General features: G+C 39.0%; 1 protein-coding gene across 1 annotated transcript in view; it reads right to left on the bottom strand.

The window, feature by feature from the left end:
• SLC9A9 (solute carrier family 9 member A9) overlaps positions 1–18,403 on the bottom strand; it is a 630,868-nt gene that overhangs the window by 549,225 nt on the left and 63,240 nt on the right. The gene's annotated exons all lie outside the window — the stretch shown is intronic.

The following is an 18,403-nucleotide window of genomic DNA, read 5'->3' as shown; positions in this document are numbered from 1 at the left end:
CTGTCTTTAACCCCTGAGCCACCAGGGAGCCCCAGCACGTTAATTTTAGAGGGTTACAAACCTGCAGTCCAAAACAAAACCACCATCCGACGAAGCAAGGAGAGCACATAACAGATCTGGATTGTAAAGGCGGATGAGAACAAAACCCTGTAGTGACCAGGGGAAGGAATGTTCTTTCCTTACTGGAAAGGTGTATGTGTGTGTGTGTCTGGGAGGGGGGAGCATGGGGAGGTGGGTTATTTCACTGGTGTTTACCAGTACCTGTGATGCCTTGTATTTTTTAAGTTGAGCTAAGTGCATAAATGCTTGATTTATTATTATGCTCCCTGACTTTATGTGGTGATGGAGTACTGGGTTGGAGTACAGGTTGAAGTTAGGTAGACTGGGTTTGAACCCGGCTCCTCACACTTATGGCCACATGACTTTGACATGGTACTTTTTCTCTCTGGGCTACAGTCTCCTCATGAGCAAACAGTGGACAACACTACTGGCTTCCTGGGGTGTGTGCAGTGATGGAATGAGTTAAGATATATGAAGTGCTTGAGACAAAATACATAAAAGGTGACCTACAGGCACTAGATATTGATATTATGTTCATATAATGTGCATTATATATTACATTGTAAAGTAGAAAAAATATTTTTTTCAAAAACAAAAGTTGAACTACATGCTGTTGCAACATTTTCTAATTCAAAAAAATGATCATATTCTACACATATTTGCCCACTCTGAGCCTTTGAAATTGACCTAGCATATGTGGACAAGCCCACCCCAAGGTGGGGTGAAAATGCCCAACTTCTGTCCCACCTTGCACTTGGGACGCTGTCAACCTCCACTCACTAGCCTCCCAGGTTCATTTTCTCCTCGACTTTCTGGTGGGCTTCACAGTGCTATTGTAGCTCTTATGTCGTGAATCTTATTCCAGACATGTGGCCTGGAGCTGGATTTCCCAGTCCTACTGATGACTTCGTGAAGGCCACAGTCTCAGTCGCTGGTCTCAGAAGCCTCAGCAACCTCACATCCCAGCCCTCACCCCTGCAGGCCTGGCCCTTCATAGGTTGCTTCCTGAAAGGTAACAGGAAGCAAATGATATTTAAATCCTGAACATGTACATTTGAATAGACTGGAGATGGGATTTTTATCACTGGAAAGACATTAAGTAACAAGGAAGAGGATAAACATTGAGCTAAATTCAGAGATAATGAGGTTAAGATAATGAGGTTAAGTGAAATGATGCTTATATATAATATTTAAGAGGTATTTAATAATTAATATTTTCCTTGGGACACTGAAGAACTGAATAATAAATGGTTCCCTTCTTCCAAGCCTGACTAAATCATTTATTATCTCCAGGTAATTTGGGAGGCTGGATTAGTTGATACCTAAGGTGACTCTGCCTCAAAGAGTTATCATGTATTTCCCTTAAGCTAAAGTTGGATTACACCTGAAGCCCAGAAATAAGAAACTAACCTTGCGAAGTCAGTTCCTGTTAAAAGTGTGATTTATTATTTTTCCCACCAGAGGGCGCACTATAGAAGCCAATGGCTGCTGAGCTACAGTTGGTGTATCCTTTACTGTGTATAATTTCTTCGTTCTGCTGATTTTGGAATGTAGTTTCAGCTTCCGAGGTGGTGATAGCTGCCCCCTTCTGTTTAACATCCATTTTTATATAATCCACACTCCATTCTTCACAGGTTGAAGATTTGCCTGAGTCTGAAATCTGCAAATAATTTGCCAAAATGACTTTTCACATCTGTTCACTGAAACAAACCTTTTTTAGAGTTTCAGCTTTTCTTTTCAAAGGGCAGATACTGCAACTTCAAAATGATCTTGAAATTTCAACTTACAATAGCACACTGTGGTGCTCTTAAATGCTGCTAAACCCTGGTTTCAGCACTTAACACTTTGTGGGTGTTAGTGGCTAAAAAGCATGGGGGTAGCTTATTGATTTGTTTTGTGCTCTGAACCTAGTTTACATGCAAATCCTTGGGCTATTGAAGAAATGAAGAAATGTAGCCTTATTATATTCTAAATAAAGTCAAATTTTAAATGTATGTGCTTCAATTTCAAATTTTAATGTGTGTTCAAATTTTAAATGTATGTTCTTTATATTTTTTAAGATTTATTTATTTATTTATACAAGCACTGGGTACAGTCAGAAGCACAGGAAGGTGAGAGAATTCACCAGAGCCAGAGCGGGGAGCAGAACAAGCAGACTGATGAAATATACTGCTGAGGGGAGCAGCAGGCGCTGCAGGAGAGGTCTGCGCCATGTGGGACCCTCGCCCGGCGGCTGGGGATCGAAGCAGAGCTGCAGAGGCTGGGGACAGCTTCGCAGCCCAGCACTCAACCGCCTGCACCACAGGGGAGGCCCTAAATGTATGTTCTTTAAATCTAAAGCACTGCATTTTTATTATTAATTTACTATTCTATTTTGCTTTCTCAAAAGGTGGATTTATTTAAAATCCTCGTAGTTTGACAAGAGTTTTAATACATATAATAGCAAACTATGTATTATTTCTCTCCTTTGGAAGGAATAGGTATGAAGGTCATAATTAATAGCCCTCTCAATCTTTGGGTGAGTGGTAGAATTTTTCTGTGCCTATTCAAAACAAATTTTGCTAAATCCAGCTCCCCCCAGTAATGGGATGTTCTCCATAGTAACTTAGTAGACTTGGATAAAGTGAGTAAAAAGGAAATATGAACACCAAGGCAAGTGATGAAAACAAACTCTAAGCCATTAGAAGGTCAACTTTTTCATTCTAATGAATATAATTTGTACTATTTTCTCCTTTTTTAAAAAAGGAGCGAGCAGCCAATGTGGCATTTAAAATAAAGTCCATTTATATAACTTCTCTAGACTCATGGATTTTCATAAATGATTCAATTAGAACAAAAATTCAAGTCAATGAGACCAAAAAGAGTCAAATATTATTAGAAGATCTTCTAAAACTTGAGACAACTTATAAAGATGGGTTATTTTTCTAGGTCAGAATTCTTTTCAATCAGAAATAGTGCCCCAGTGTAGTATGGTACTTCCCCTTAGACATGAATAAATTTGAAATAATCATGGTAGGAATGTTGCTTCAACTAAGGAAAATCTATCTCTATAGATGTTTGGTTTTTGAGAAAAAATTTCAATATTTGAACACTTCCCATATATATAAGAATTTGACAAGCTTACTTAATGGAGTACTAAAATTATATTTTTGAATATAAAAAATTATCTTTTAGGGAAGTAATGTACTCACAGAGTTCAGGAATGGAATGCCTCTTTGATGAAAGGTACATTGATTCAGTTTTTGGGGGGAAGATATCATGAAAGTTATTAATGGACTTTTTTGTGAACTCTTCCTGAAACCGATTCATTCACACAAATACTAGGCTAGTGTTGACCTATCCATCCCAGAGATCATAACTGAAGTTCAGTTCTACAGGACCCTCTCTAGAAACCAGCATTTCTAGATGAACAACCAGACTTACTAAAAGCTCAGCTCATCAACTTATCCACTATGGAAAGCTTAAGGCAGGGAGAAATGTAGTTAATGCAGATTCTAAGTATATCACTGAACTGCTTCTCTCTTCTTCCTCACGCCTATGGAAAAATAATTCAATTAAAATTTATGTGAGTCAGAATCATCTGTTATCAAAAATCTTCAGGGAAAGAAATGCAATCATTTAAATATGTTTCAGAAATTTCCTAATGAAATTAAGATTTATTCTGAAAATAATGAAATTAAGATTTATCCACCTAGTGAACTGTCTTCAAAACTATAACTTAAAGTTGAATTTCTAACCATTTTCTTTTCCTAGACGAAATGCGTCTACATTGAGAATATCTTTAAATTGACCTCCTTGGGCACTACTTCTCAAACTTTGTGTGGTGAGGGGTCATTAATTAGTTGCTATTATCATTATGATTATTATTTCCAAGCTATTGCCAATGATATTTTTGTAAAATGCAAAAGTGAAATGTTCAATAAGTGATATTTTGACATTGTACAGATGATTTATTATTAATTTCAACAGACATAAAATGACTCTCTTAAATCACTGTGATTATTTCTAACTCCATACTCTCAGTTTTTTGTATTTCTTCCTCCTAATCCACCAGCACTCGCTTCACAGACCCGCACTGGTTTTCACAAGACACTTTCCGGTAGCAGGTGCTTCTGGTCTTTTTTCTCACAGCAAGGTTGCAATAAAACTGTATATATTCTCATAACTATCATCTGAAGAAATTTAACACTACTGAAATATGTTTCAGAGTATCTAAATAGCTATGATCAATTCAAGATTTATCTAGTGGGATTTTCAAAGAGAAATCTTATAACTATTACCGATTGTGAAAATTCTTAATCATAGGAAGAACAGAAGCAGAGAATGACTTTTGGAATATATGACAATACCCACGTATGTCCCTCATAACCTTATCCAACTAGGAAAGAAAAAAAAGTTTTGAAAAATCATCTGGCAATAATGTAAGAAAATGTCTCTTGAAATAGCTCAATTTTCCTAATTGGATATATGGAAAATTAGTTAAATTTAGAAGGGAAAAGTAAAAGTACCTTTAGGGAGACTTTTGCACTTTTTTTTCCTAACAGGAAAACCAATTTCCTTACAAAAAGTTATTCATTAGAGGGAGCCAAGCTAAACTGCACATCAGTGGAAGTAATAGATAAGTTGAGTCTAAGGAAAGATTAGAGACTTTGCTCCTGAAAAGTATAATTTAGACAGCAATTGAGTGAGTTAATGCTGGTGACTTTTATGCTGTGTATGTAATTTCCTCTAGAGATTACCTAAATACAGCTCTCAGACCTCTGTGAGACAGCATTATTACCCATTTTGGACTCTTGCAAGGACTTGAAGTTATATATCTAGTGGCCTAAACAATTTTCCTGGATTTAAATTCATTTCTGGATCTGGCATAGGAATATCTAGGGGGAAATCTCATACTGAGTTGGCTTACTGGGTAATTAGAAGATGTAAAAAAAATCATGAAAATTTGAAGTTCTGTGTATTTTAATGTCTGTAGAAGTACATATAATATCTGTTATTGGGGCCTCCCTGGTGGCGCAAGGGGTTAAGACACAGCGCTATGAAGCTATCCCCAGCCACTGCAGCAGGAGTTCAATCCCCGGTCAGGGGGGTGACCCACATGGCGCAGCAGACCTCTCCTGACTTGCCCGCTGCTCCCCTCAGCAGTGTATTTCAGTCAATCTACCTGTTCTGTTCCCCATTCTGTCTCTGGTGAATTCTCTCACCATCCCCACACCTCTGGCCTATACCCCCGTTCTTGTATGCATAAATAAAAATAAATCTTTAAAAATATAAATCTGTTATTATTTACCATGTCTATCAAAAATCTCAAACTTGTATCCAGAGATTAACAGGAGATTGGGTTTTAAAGGTAGGGTATACCCTTAACCAAGTATGAACAGAACAGCTATTATTTCCAGTTTTGACCAATAGTGACCAATACTCATGTAAAATATTTTAGAAAGTAATTTAACGTCTCTAGTACTCAGTTTTCTTTTTCATAAAAGTGGATAAATTTTGCCCCTGTCTATTTAATATGGTCATTGAAAAATACAAATGTAAGAACCTCTGTGAAAACACTCTGTGAAGAATGTAAAATAGCTATGAAAATAGTACATGTTTGCTTCCATGTCTATCATTAACATATCCTTTGTGTTTAAACAGGCCATTTTGAAGTGCAATTCTTCCCTAAATCATGTGCTGCCCACAATACCACTTACAACCTTTCAAATCAGTCTCCATTTACTTTACATTCTTAAAGGATAATGTTCACCTTAACCTATACTTTTAATTTTCTCTTCCAGAATAAGATTGTAATTGTATTTAGCCCTCTGAAGTGCAGTGGATAACATGTTAACTAATCAGGTTATTGATTTCTGTGGCGATCTTAAACTTATAACTTAGAATAGGTGCCTTTTTGCTAAATTTAAAGCAATAGCTTTGAAATAATGTAAGCAACTTAACTATGTATGTCAGAGACCATAGATTCACTTGGATAGAGAAGAACCCAATAACTGAATGCCAAGTTATACAAAAGCAGTAGGTTTCACACTTCATCTTCAAGGACATTCTTTTTCTAAGTGCCCTAAGTTTCTGATGAGAATCAGCAAAATGGTCAGCAGGAGTCTATTTTATAAATAAGGATATAAAATGTTTTCTTAAATTCTTTGGCATTCTAAAGACAAATTAAAAATTGTTTTAATGAAGAAAACTGGGGAAAATTTTATCATGGAGATAATTTTTATTCTTACGGTGAGAAGAATCTCTAAGCGGGAGATTGGGGAAATGAATGAACTTAGTGCATATAAAGTGTGTGGCAGTAACTGACATCAAGTAAATGTTCAATAAATTCAAACCATTGTCACCTTAGAGTCAGTATTTCTCACCTTTGCAGAACTTATTTGAAGGAGGGGAAAAGTGACCTAGTATCTCACCACAAGCTGAGAATATTGAGTAATCTATGTCACAAAACCTAGAATAAAATTTCCAAGAAAAAGCCAGTAAATACGGATTCATTCAGATGTTGGAGTCACACGCTACACATTTTGAAGGAAGGAGATGCAACCAGAGCAAATGATCAAGAATCATATGGAAATATAGCTTGTAGACACCAATCATCCAGTAGCAATGACCTTCAAGATCACACTTGCTCATGGTCACTAAAACAAGAAGCCATTATTCATATTCATGGTTCTGTTGATAATGTAACTTGCCTTTGGAAGCCTTTATAGCTAACTCTCTCACAGGGTGAATTAGTAAGTAAGGGTGAAATAGAGCAATAAAGTTTTTGAGAGCTGTAGTTAAGATTGACTTCTATTTCTTTTATTGGGGCCATTTCATTTTAATGACATCAAAGTGTAATTGCTAAATCAGACTGAGCACCTCCACTCTGGTAGTGCTAAACTCCTCAGACCAGAACTTTGGACATTACTTACTGTGATGATCTGTGTGTCTGACTCACAGAGTACTACTAATTATCTTCTACATAATGCACATACAGTATTTTCCTCAGACACATGCACAGACACAGATTGCTATATAAATTGTGTGGAAATAAATTATAAAATTAATTGATTTGGTTTAGTTTCAATGATGCCTGGATAATATGGATTAAGTGCCTGTTAAAATTATCTCGATTTCTATAGTCTATTCTTACTATTTCCTAAGTGAGATATATTAAATCTCTACCAGTTTGGAAGTGAGACAGAGTTTGTTATCTGGGACTTGCTAGTGCAAATTAGGATTCAGGAAATCTGGGAAGAGGTCTGAGACTCTGAATTTCTAAAAAATGCTAGGTGCAGCAGCTGAAGGTCCAAGGTCACAATTCAAGTTGCAAGAGTAAGTTTATTGTACAAAGTTCTGGAGTCAGTTACCTCCTGGAGTAGTCCTTTAAACAATCTAAATCTCAAGTTTCTCTTTTATGAAATGGAGAAATAGAAGTCTTTATATCTACTCTTTGTTGTGAAGATTACATGAGATAATAAACGCAGAACGGTTAGGTCAAGGCCAAGAATGTCAAATATGCACCCAAAGAAAGTTAGCTCTTGTTATAAGCTTTGTTATTTCTACTCCCTCTTTGTCAATGATAGACTATGCATTTTATAAATCTTTTCATTAACTTGGTGATTTCTTTGGCAGTATAGTTGTTGACTTTTAGTTAATGCCTTCACTAAAAGTGAGGGCATTATAACCAAGGGGTTAAGTCTAGTAGGAAATAGGCAACAAGGATGGAAGAGGGCAGCTGACAGTCACATCCAGATTACATTATGGTTGAAGTCAGAAAATTGCTAGTCACCTGTGATGGCTTTTATTTCTCTAAGCCTGATCCAGAGTCACAGCTCATCCGTTCCATCTCCCAATTGGCTCTCAAATCCAACCATGTAGTCTCCAGGTTTTCATTACCATCACCTTCTAGCTGCTCTTCTCTTGCCTGGAACTTCCCCCATCCATTTTCCTATTCTAGTCCAAATGACTTTCAAATGTGCATATCTCCCACTTAGCAACATGCACTCTACTGTGTCACCTCCACACTCCAGAATACTTGATTCTCAAGTGCCTGGACTGAATCTCCCCTTCACCCTCTTTTTCTCCTACTGCTTCCCATCCAGACTTTGGATTCCCCAACTGTAGAGTGAGTGAAGTTAAAAATCAGGCTTTTTTATGTCTTCCTGCCACTTATATGACCAACTAAAGGCCAAGGGACATGGACACGTCCAGAGAGCATAGGTGTGCACGTGTGTAAGTGTGGGCACCTGTGCCCGGTGCCAGGGCTATCAGGCGGTGTCACTCTGAGACAGGACTACAGGAGGACCATTCTGAGGAGTGAATGCCAGAGAAAGAGCAGGAAGATTCGCCAGGGGTTGGGAGGCTAGCTAGCCTCCTGGCTCCTGGCCCACACTTGCCTCCTTGCATGCAGCCCCCCTGCCTGGTGTGCCTGCGTACCCGGTTCCCCAAGAGAACATTAAAAACCTTTAAAAATCCACAGAGGGTTCTGGGACTCTGTTTACCCATCTGCCAAATCCACAGCGAACCTGCCCTGTTGTCAGCTTGTGCTAGACACACAACAGGCAGAAATGAAGCTCCACCTTGCAGCTGGCCTCCTGCACACCCCGCACTCTGCCTGGAATGCCTTCTCCCAGACCTCTGCCTGCCTCCCTTCTTTGAAAAAAAATATAGGAGATTGTAAGGGCAGGAATGGGCACAGGGCAGGTTCTCTATGATCCCAGCAGACCGGGTAAAGAAGGAGTCCTAGAGAGTCCTGGAACCCTCGGTGGCTTTTCAGGCTTTAATTGGGATTTACCAGGTACATGGTAAATCAGGGCAGGGATGCTGGGGGGCCGGGAGGCTGGCAGGCCTCGGAGCCCCCAGCAAGTCTTCACTCTGTCTGGGCTCTCTGGTGATCTCTGCTGCTCTGTTCTCTCGTGGTTCTGCTTCTGCTTCTCTGCTTCTCTGCTTCTGCTGGCGTCCCCGCGACACCACCCTTAAAAGCCCAGTCTCAGCCCAGGTGAATCCCATCTACCTATGCCCACACCCTACTCCAGGTGCCCACCATGAGGCATGCATTCGGGACCGCAGGGTTCCGTCATCTATCCTAATGGCGGGAGGGCAGAAATGCCTGATACTTTTACCTTACCCTACAGAGATCAAGTTTGAAGTGTCTCCTGGTCCTCTAAGTATTGCCACGACCCTTTTTCCCCATAGCCCTGGCAGTATCATAAAAGATATGATACTGTTTTTATAAAGCTCATTCCAGCTCTTACCACACCAGGCATCGCCTTAAAGCAAGTCCTCCAATTCTATTATTTCTGGGACCATCCGCTTGTCCTTGCTCTCACTCACCACCCGTGAACTTTTCTGGCTGTTTGTGTGACTCCCTCATGAATGCTCACCTCCCTCATTACACTGTAAGCTCCAGACCAGCTGGCACTGGGCTATTTTCTTGCTCATCAGGACTGTTAAATTATAACACTTAGAAACAAAATGTTGAAAATAAAACCATAATGTACTATACTCTTCTTAGGAGGAAAATGTTGAAAGGTTGTTTGATAATCTTATGGTGGAAACTTTTGAAAACTGAAGTAGGAGGTGAGATACCAAGTTTTAATAATAGAAAGACAGGATTATAAATATCAGTAATCCCTAAACTGATTTATAGGTTTGATACAACTTGAATTAAAATGCTAACACAGTGATTCAAAGAATTCAATGAATTAAACTATTTAAAAAATTTACAATAAAAGAAAAACTCAAATAGATATGTTAATAAGGAAAAATACAGAGCAGGAGGTAAGATTTGTCTTATTAGTGATCAAGAGTTAGCTACTAGGGCCTCCCCGGTGGCGCAGCGGTTGAGCGCTGGGTTGCAAAGCTGCCCGCAGCCTCTGCAGCACTGGTTCAATCCCCGGCTGCTCCCCGGCCACCGGAGGAGGGTCCCACATGGCGCACAGACCTCTCCTGCCACCCGTTGCTCCCCTCAGCAGTGTACTTCGGTCCTTCTGCCTGCTCTGCTCCCCGCTCTGGCTCTGGTGAATTCTCTCACCCTCCCCGCGCTTCTGACTGTACCCAGTGCTTGTATAAATAAATAAATAAATCTTAAAAAAAAAAAAGAAGTTAAATCTTAAAAAAAAAAGTTAGCTACTAAAAAGCAGCAACAATTAATATAGTGTGATATTCTGCTAGTGAGAATGCAAACTGGTCCAGCAACTATGGAAAGCTGTGTGGAGGACCCTCAAACCTCTGAAAATGAACAACTACAACTCCTAGAAAAAATCATGAATGGCAGAAAAAGCAAATGGCTTCATAATGTAAGATATGATACTGTTTTTATAAAGCTCCAAAGCACATGAAAAAACTATATTAAAATTAAGGATAGGATTTACCTCTGGGCACAGGGGGAAAAGAAACTGAGGAAGACCACACGGATAAGGTTGAGAGATTTGGCAATGTTGTAGTTTATACTTTGGTGAGGGACTCATGGGGCTTTCCATTTTTAAGTCATCCCACCTGCGGTCTCGAGTCAACAGTCAGAACCAGTCATCAGGCTTGAGAGTAAGCTCACCTGAGACCACCTAATTTCACTCAAGCCACCAGCTGAATGTGGTCACGTGAGGAACATAAACTGAGAACCACAGAGCTGCCCAGCTGACTCCCACATACACTGATGTGCCATAGAATTGTGTGCTGGTAAGAGTGCTGCTGTCTTAAGTCACTAGTTTAGAAGTGGTTTGTTATACAGAAATGGACATATTTCCCTTATTTCTTCACCATCTCTCTGAATAGTGAGTGAGTGTGTGAGAGTGTGTATAAGCTGAGCCATAATTTACTGTATCCAGTCCAGGAGATTTTGGTTAAATTAAGAAGAATGTTTAACTTTGAGCCTGAGGGTAATGGAGAATGAAGGTGAACTGGGTAATTGCAAGGCTTGAATATTTCATTTAAAAGCAATCCCATAGTTAGAATCCTTAGGATAAGTCGTTTAAAAGTGAGATTCTCAGGTAAAATCTCTTTCAGACTAGAGTATGTTTCAATTATTCATATTCATTTTTTCTTTCCTTAGACAATTCTCTTTTCACCTCCACAATCTCGCATCTCAGTTTTTTCCTTCCCCATGATTTCCAACATTCTCTTCCTTTTTGATTCTCCCAGAATTTGCTTATTTTTCTCTGTCCTGTCTTTCTCACTCTCGCTGTCTTGCAGGTTGTGCTAGGACTGGGTTGGTGACTGATGCACAAGGTCTATGCCCTGATGACTTCGCCTCCTCTACCTCCAAAGTGTATCTCTGCTGTTCTGCACAGCACTGTCCTACCTTTTGTTTCTTTTTCTATAAAGTTCAGCCTCCTCTCCGCTGCCAGAAATACAGCCTGCGCCTGCTGTGATATGAATATGAGAAACCACACTGCTAAGCAGCTCAGCCTGTACTTGACAGATTAGAGATTATTTTTTCTTATTTGGCTGTGTAGGGCAGCGGGGTATTTATTTTTGTCTTTGACACCAGTGATAGCTATTACTGCGCCACTCTGAATCCAGAGTAAGTGAAAGCACTGAGGAGGCATGGGGCCATAAAGACTAAAGTCTGACTCCATACAGCCTCCCTGAGCTCTGCTGGTTTGCAACCTGCTGAAAATGGAGTCTCAGAGAGCAGTGCCCCAGAGGGGCCTCACAGGACAGGAAGAAAGCAGGGCTGGGAGGAGGGGGAAAGGAGGGGGAGAGAAGGGAGAGAGGAAGATAGATAGGAGAAGAGAGAGGAAAAATATAGGGCTTTGTGACTGATAATAATGAATTCAGGGAACTGGCAGAAACACTCTTGGCACTTATGTCTCTCAGCTGCTGCCTGCCAACCAGCGTCGTTCTTACTGAAACACAGGCGGAAACAATAGGAGAATCAGTTCCTCAGAAATAGAAGAGACATTTTATAAATCTATTAAATAACTCCTACCTTTTTTCCCTTTTCTTTGAACTATAATACATGAAAAATTATACATAAGGTGCATGTGCAAGTTATAAATTATAATAATACATTGGTTACCTGGAAACAAACTCCAAACCATAAGCCAGAACATTTTCCATAGCTTATCTTTCCTATGTGTTTCTCTCCATCCCCTTTTCTTTCACCCCCGCAAATTACCACTTCACTGAATTTTGTGTTTTGAATGCCTTTACTTACTACACATATCACACATGCTGCCTCAGCTACATGCATAGGTGCTCAAACAACATTGTATGATTGTGACCATTGATGAAAATAGTGTCACACTACACACAGCCTGACAGGACTTGCTTTATTGTTCTTGCATTATGTTTCTAAGATTTATCCCTAATGTCATAGGCAACTTTATTTCATTATTTTTCCACTGCTGATTTTTTACGATGTTACATGATTTTATTTTCCTAATCTGCTTTCAGTGGAATCTGAGTTGTTTCTAAGTTTCTGCTACTGTGAACAGTGTTGCTACAAATATTTTTATACATATCTTCTGGCACACATATGCAAGGAAAATCTCAGAAGTAGTTATAAGGTATAAAAACATATACAAAGTATATAATATTTATACATTTTAAAATTATATGCTCATAGATGGAGTAAATTTACATAAGAGTAAAGAACTAATAATAGACAAGTTACTTCAGAAAAGTAATATCCTTTTTGTCTTAGTTTATAAGATAAAAAGACTAAAAAAGCTAAAATAATGAGGGCTAAATAGTATGGTATTGGTACAGGGATAGCTTAGCTGATAAAACAGAATTAAGGTTCTAGAATAGAAACTACAATTTGTAGCACAGAAGGCATTGTAGGTACTGGAGGAGGTCAGGAGTAGAAAATGAAAGATTTAAGAATAATCGAATAGCCAATTGAGAGGAAAAATTAATTGTATATCTACTTCATATCATATACAAAAATCAGTGCCAGGAAATGAACTTACTGCAAAGGACAAAACTTTGAAACACTTTTTTAGAATACTGTATCTTTGACTCTGGTATAGGACAAAATTTATTAGATGAAATATAAAGATGTTAACTATAAAAGAAAAAAATTTAAAGATAACATGAAGAAATTTAAAGCACAAGACACAAACCACTATAAAATATTTGTAATATATGTAGCTGATATTATGAATTAACATGTGGAACATATAAAGAATCTGGCAAGTGAGTGAAAATATAAAAAAATAACTCAATAGAAAATGGAACAAGTATATGGAAATACAATCAACTTCATTAACAATCAGGGAATTAGAAACGAAGACCACAGTTTAATTTCATTTCACACTTACTAGTGTACCAAAAATTAATAGGTAAAATTGATACAACCACTTGGGAAAACAATTTTGCATTATTTTATAAAAATGAATATGCATTTGCAGACCCTACCACCTTCTTCTCTTAGGTTATGTATACAGGATGGCCATGATGTCGGGAATCACACAAATACATAATAACTTGTTTGTTATTATATCATAGTACATGAGAAAATTATAGCTCACATACTTTCAGACTTTATAGCCACATCTAGTGTACTCTTCGGTTCTAATTTACTATGGAAGTACATAAAATCCTTTCTATGCCTACTACCTCTTTGCTCCTCTTGGAAAACACTGATTCTTTGTGTTTGTGGATTGCAATTCCCTAAAGAATCTAATGAAAGCGAGATCTATGAAAAATGCATAGATAAAGAGGATCACTGCTTCTCTTAAGTCCATCTATGTACCACCATGGGGTCTGCAATTCCTGGATTAAGAACTCTGCTTTCAGGGCCTCCCCGGTGGCGCAGCGGTTGAGCACTGGGTTGCGAAGCTGCCCGCAGCCTCTGCAGCACTGGTTCAATCCCCGGCTGCTTCCCGGCCACTGGAGGAGGGTCCCACATGGCGCACAGACCTCTCCTGCTGCCCGCTGCTCCCCTCAGCAGTGTACTTCGGTCCTTCTGCCTGCTCTGCTCCCCGCTCTGGCTCTGGTGAATTCTCTCACCCTCCCGTGCTTCTGACTGTACCCAGTGCTTGTATAAATAAATAAATAAATAAATAAATAAATAAATAAATAAATAAATAAATAAATAAATAAATCTAAAAAAAAAAAAAAAGAAGAAGAAAAAGAACTCTGCTTTCAGGCATTCTCTTTCCCAGGGTAGTGCTTAAGACACAGAATTATCACTTGACCGCCACCTATAAACTAACTATGTTTAGGTTTTGATTCTAAACTAGCAAGCGTATTCCTTGTTTCAGGTTTAGGTGTTAGCAATTTTGGGCTCGCAACAGCAATTCTAGAATTAGCACCAAGGACTTTAACATAATGACCCCAGATCAACAAATGAGTGACACCGAGGGCAGAGTCAGGCACTGTAAGCTATATATTATGGAGGCCAACAAGAAGATCAATCCTCCTGAGGAATACTGACATGAATAATATAAACGACCTCACACTTATGAATGCAGAATTCCAGAGTAAGTTACCCAGAGTCCAGCAATTCTAACCAAGTAAAATGGGTTCATACCATCCAAGACAGGTTTTACTAGATGGTGTCACTAATATGTGTAATACAGAAAAACCAAACTAAAAATCAGAGAAAGACAAATTTAAAAACTAACCCTTGAAAATTCACTATAGAAATGATGCATACAAAGGGCAGAGGGGCGGGTGGTGGAAGGTAGGAACAAAGAGGGAAGGAAGGAATCACAATGGACTGTGGTGGTAGACTATTGGAGATTTGATGGTGGGTGCCCTACGGTGGCAACACCCAATGAGGAGGCTCTTAATGCTACCACAATTTAAAAAAGAAATTAATAGAAAAAAGAAAAGACAAGGGCCTCCCTGGTGGCACAAGGGATTAAAGCACCGCACTATGAAGATTTCTGCAGCCACTGCAGCATGAGTTTGATCCCCGGCCGGCCAGAGAGAAACCCATGTGGCGAGGCAGACCTCTCCTATTTCACCTGCTGCTTCCCTCAGCAGTGTGTTTCAGTCAGTCTGCCTGTTCTGCTCCCCACTCTGTCTCTGGTGAATCCTCTCTCCCCCCGCCCATCTCTGGCCTGTACCCCAGCTCTTATATGCATAAATAAATAAATCTTAAAAAAAAGAAAAGACAAGTATCATTTCTACTTTGCATTACAGCCAAAACCCATGCTTAAATATTCAGATTTTTCATAATTGCTAGCCATGGTGATAAATGTAAGAATTGGAGATTACTGAGGACTTGTTTTGTCTGAATGCTTTGTCTTAATGCTAGCAATGGCAAAACATTGCAGGAAATGTAAAATATCATATTAGAAGGAAATGAAAAGGTGATCATGTGCATTCTGAAGTCAGACTGGCTCTGTTTATTTTCATGTACTTATTGTGTAATTATGGACAAGTCTCAGCTTCAGTATCCTTGTATGTAAATGAGGATAGTAATTGTACCTAACTCAGGATGGCATTGTGAGAATAAAATGAGATAATGTGTGTTAAAGGCATAGGTCAGCATCTGGCACCTGGTAAGACTTAAAAAGTGAGCTATTCTCAAAAATACCTCATTCTTCATTATTTATATCACTGTCTCTTTCTCCAAACAGTTTTGAAACTATGGGATCTGTTTTAATTCCTCTTCCTTAACAGAGAAACTAAAGTAACTTCTTTCATTGCTCTGAAAGAAGACTTTCGTGGATACAAATGTGTTCTTAGGATAAAATGGTGTGCTGACAGTAAGCATTGGGTTGTTGTCATGGTGATAATATGTCCGGATGGCACATAAGGGTGGAGACATTGGGTCAAAGATAAAGGAATAGTTCCCAGAATGAGGAGATGAATAGAGAACCCTTATATTTCAAATATAAGGGTTTTACTTAAAAGTAAAGATACATTTAAGATAATATTTCGTAAGTGATAAAATGAGGAGAGAACTAGAAAAAGTGGCTGAATTCTTTAAGAACAATCCATCCTTCAAAAATTTTGAAGTTCCTATGATCTTACCGCTAGAAGAACACTGTTAAACTCTGCAAGGCAACATGAAAGATGGTTTACATCTAATTTCTAAAATGATATGATGTTAATAAAAATTAAGAATTTTTTCATTCAAATGAACACAATGCCCTCAATTGCTATATAGCATCTGAGTCCAGCTCTGCAACCATCCTGGGATTTGATTTAAAATCATCTTTACTTACAGAAGATGATGACCCATGAGCCGAACTTCATTCATGTCCTGTAATCACTCTTCATGCACTTTACGCTTTCTCATACATTTCTAAGCCTGGGTCAGGGCCATCTGTCAGCTGACTGCCCAGCATTTTAGTTTCCACATTCTCTTAAATTGCTCTGTAAAACCTGCTTCCAACTTGGAAGCTTATATGTTCCCCACACTCACCAGAATTAATTCACTTGATGGCCTGGAAAATCCAACTGTCATTGCTCTCCAATATATGCCTCTGTGAATTGTTCTCAGAGTCCAGTATGATGGACTGTCCTTCTTCCTGCCCTCTTCATGCAAGAATGAGTATATCTGCCCAAACCCAGACAGTCCATCTTCCCTGAAGCCCTGTGTATACTCCAGTCCCTGCCCGACTTGGCAGCTCCTGTTAGGATGCTGTTCACTCTCCTCGTTGTCTTTTGTTGACTTTCAGACACATTCCCTACTGGTTTTCTTGCTGCTTCTTGGGCCCAATACTTGTTAGGCATTTGTGGCTGCCTTCTCATTTCCTTCTAGTCGTGCTATTGTGCAAGTACCTTTGCCTCCTTATCACACGCTTGTCCTGGACGATCCCATCTCCCTCTACCATGTGGGGCTGGTAACCCCATACCCAACTTTACTCTCACTGCCTGAGGCCAGGCCCTCTTTTCTCCCAACCTCTTTTTCTTTTCTCCCAACCTGACCTAAAGAAAGTGCCTCTTGAATGCCTACCTGCCCTCTTTTTCCACTTCAAATTTTTTCCTTCACATGCCAGCAGAATGATCTTTGTGTAGTAGACATCTGATCTTTCCATATTCAAGCTAGACTTTTCAGTGGTTTCCCTTATCTGGATAGATAAGATCCTAAAATCTTTAAACTACCTATTTCTTCTGACTCTCATTAAGAAAACACCCTACAAGATTTCATTTTTCAGGTGTCTCCCTGGTAGTGCAAAGAGTTAAGCATCAGTGCTATGAAACTATCTGCAGTACAGCTTGAGTTTGATTCCCAGCCAGGGAGGTGACCCACATGCTGCAGCAGCCTCTCCTGACTTGCCCGCTGCTCCCCTCAGCAGTGTGTTTCAGTCAATCCACCTGTTCTGGTCCCTACTGTATCTCTGGTGAATCCTCTTACCCCTTGCACCTCTGGCCTGTACCCCAGATTTTGTATGCATAAATAAATAAATCTTTTTAAAAAACAGATTTCATTCTTCAGATTATGCCCAGTTCAACAACAAATATGATTCTAAAAGTTGTTCCAGGGCAGTACTTTTTATTCAGATCACTTTTCCATTATAAATTATTGATTGCACCTTAAAATCAATTTAGAAGAGGTTCTTAACTTTAATAAATGAGTATCACCAGACCCCTTGAACTGAGTATTTTTAGAATGAGTCAGTTATATGCAACACACATACATTATACATTGTTGCATTTGAAAAATGGATTTATACGCCTTTTCCATAATGGTGAAAGCATATCATATAATTGCATGTACTTTAGCATATTGAAAATTAGTATGTAAAAGATACTGGTCACGCCATGATGTGACAATACTGTCCATGAGTTTAAAATTTGGACCCATTATAAATTTCAGACACTCATACTACAGAGCTGCTGAAAAATCAATCTTTTTGATAAACCAATGAACATTTGTTGAGTGTCTACACATCTCAGGGTTTTCTTTGAATGTGTAAGAACAGTGTACAAAAATTCAAGAGACTGCTAAAGGAAGGGAAGGTGATGGGACATCTTGCTGGGTCCAGAAATGAAGTTCTGAATTCTGCCTATGATCCTTCCTCTCACAAATGGTGGGACTGAGCCAATTAATTAGCCTTTCAAGATGTCACTTTCTCATTTCAGAATGAGGATCTTTAATTACACAGATCTCTGAGGCCCTTGCCAGCTCTGAAATTTGCATATTTACCACAGAACTGAACACCCTTCCCCGAACATGCAAATCAGCAATGTCTTCAGTCACAATTAGTTCAAAGCCTTCCTAGGTGACTAGACCTGATGGAGCTCCCCAATCTACAGGCCTGGTGCCAAAATCTTTAGCTTCCTCACTGCAATAAGCCTTAACCAATGCGGGACATTTTCATGTAATATAGTCTGAATTGTTCTAGGCTTGAATCAATATAAATTTAACAGCAAATTAAACATAAACCTTCCCTGCTTTCAGGTCCAAGTAGCCTTTCAGGGACACACACTAAATACTTCATAAGGGAAG

The sequence above is a fragment of the Talpa occidentalis genome, unplaced genomic scaffold (assembly GCF_014898055.3).
Source record: "Talpa occidentalis isolate TD23 unplaced genomic scaffold, MPIMG_talOcc4v2.1 talOcc4.4, whole genome shotgun sequence".
NCBI classification, from domain to species: domain Eukaryota; kingdom Metazoa; phylum Chordata; class Mammalia; order Eulipotyphla; family Talpidae; genus Talpa; species Talpa occidentalis.
The sequence above is the reverse complement of the archived record's forward strand: the minus strand, read 5'-3'. Positions and strand labels throughout refer to the sequence as shown.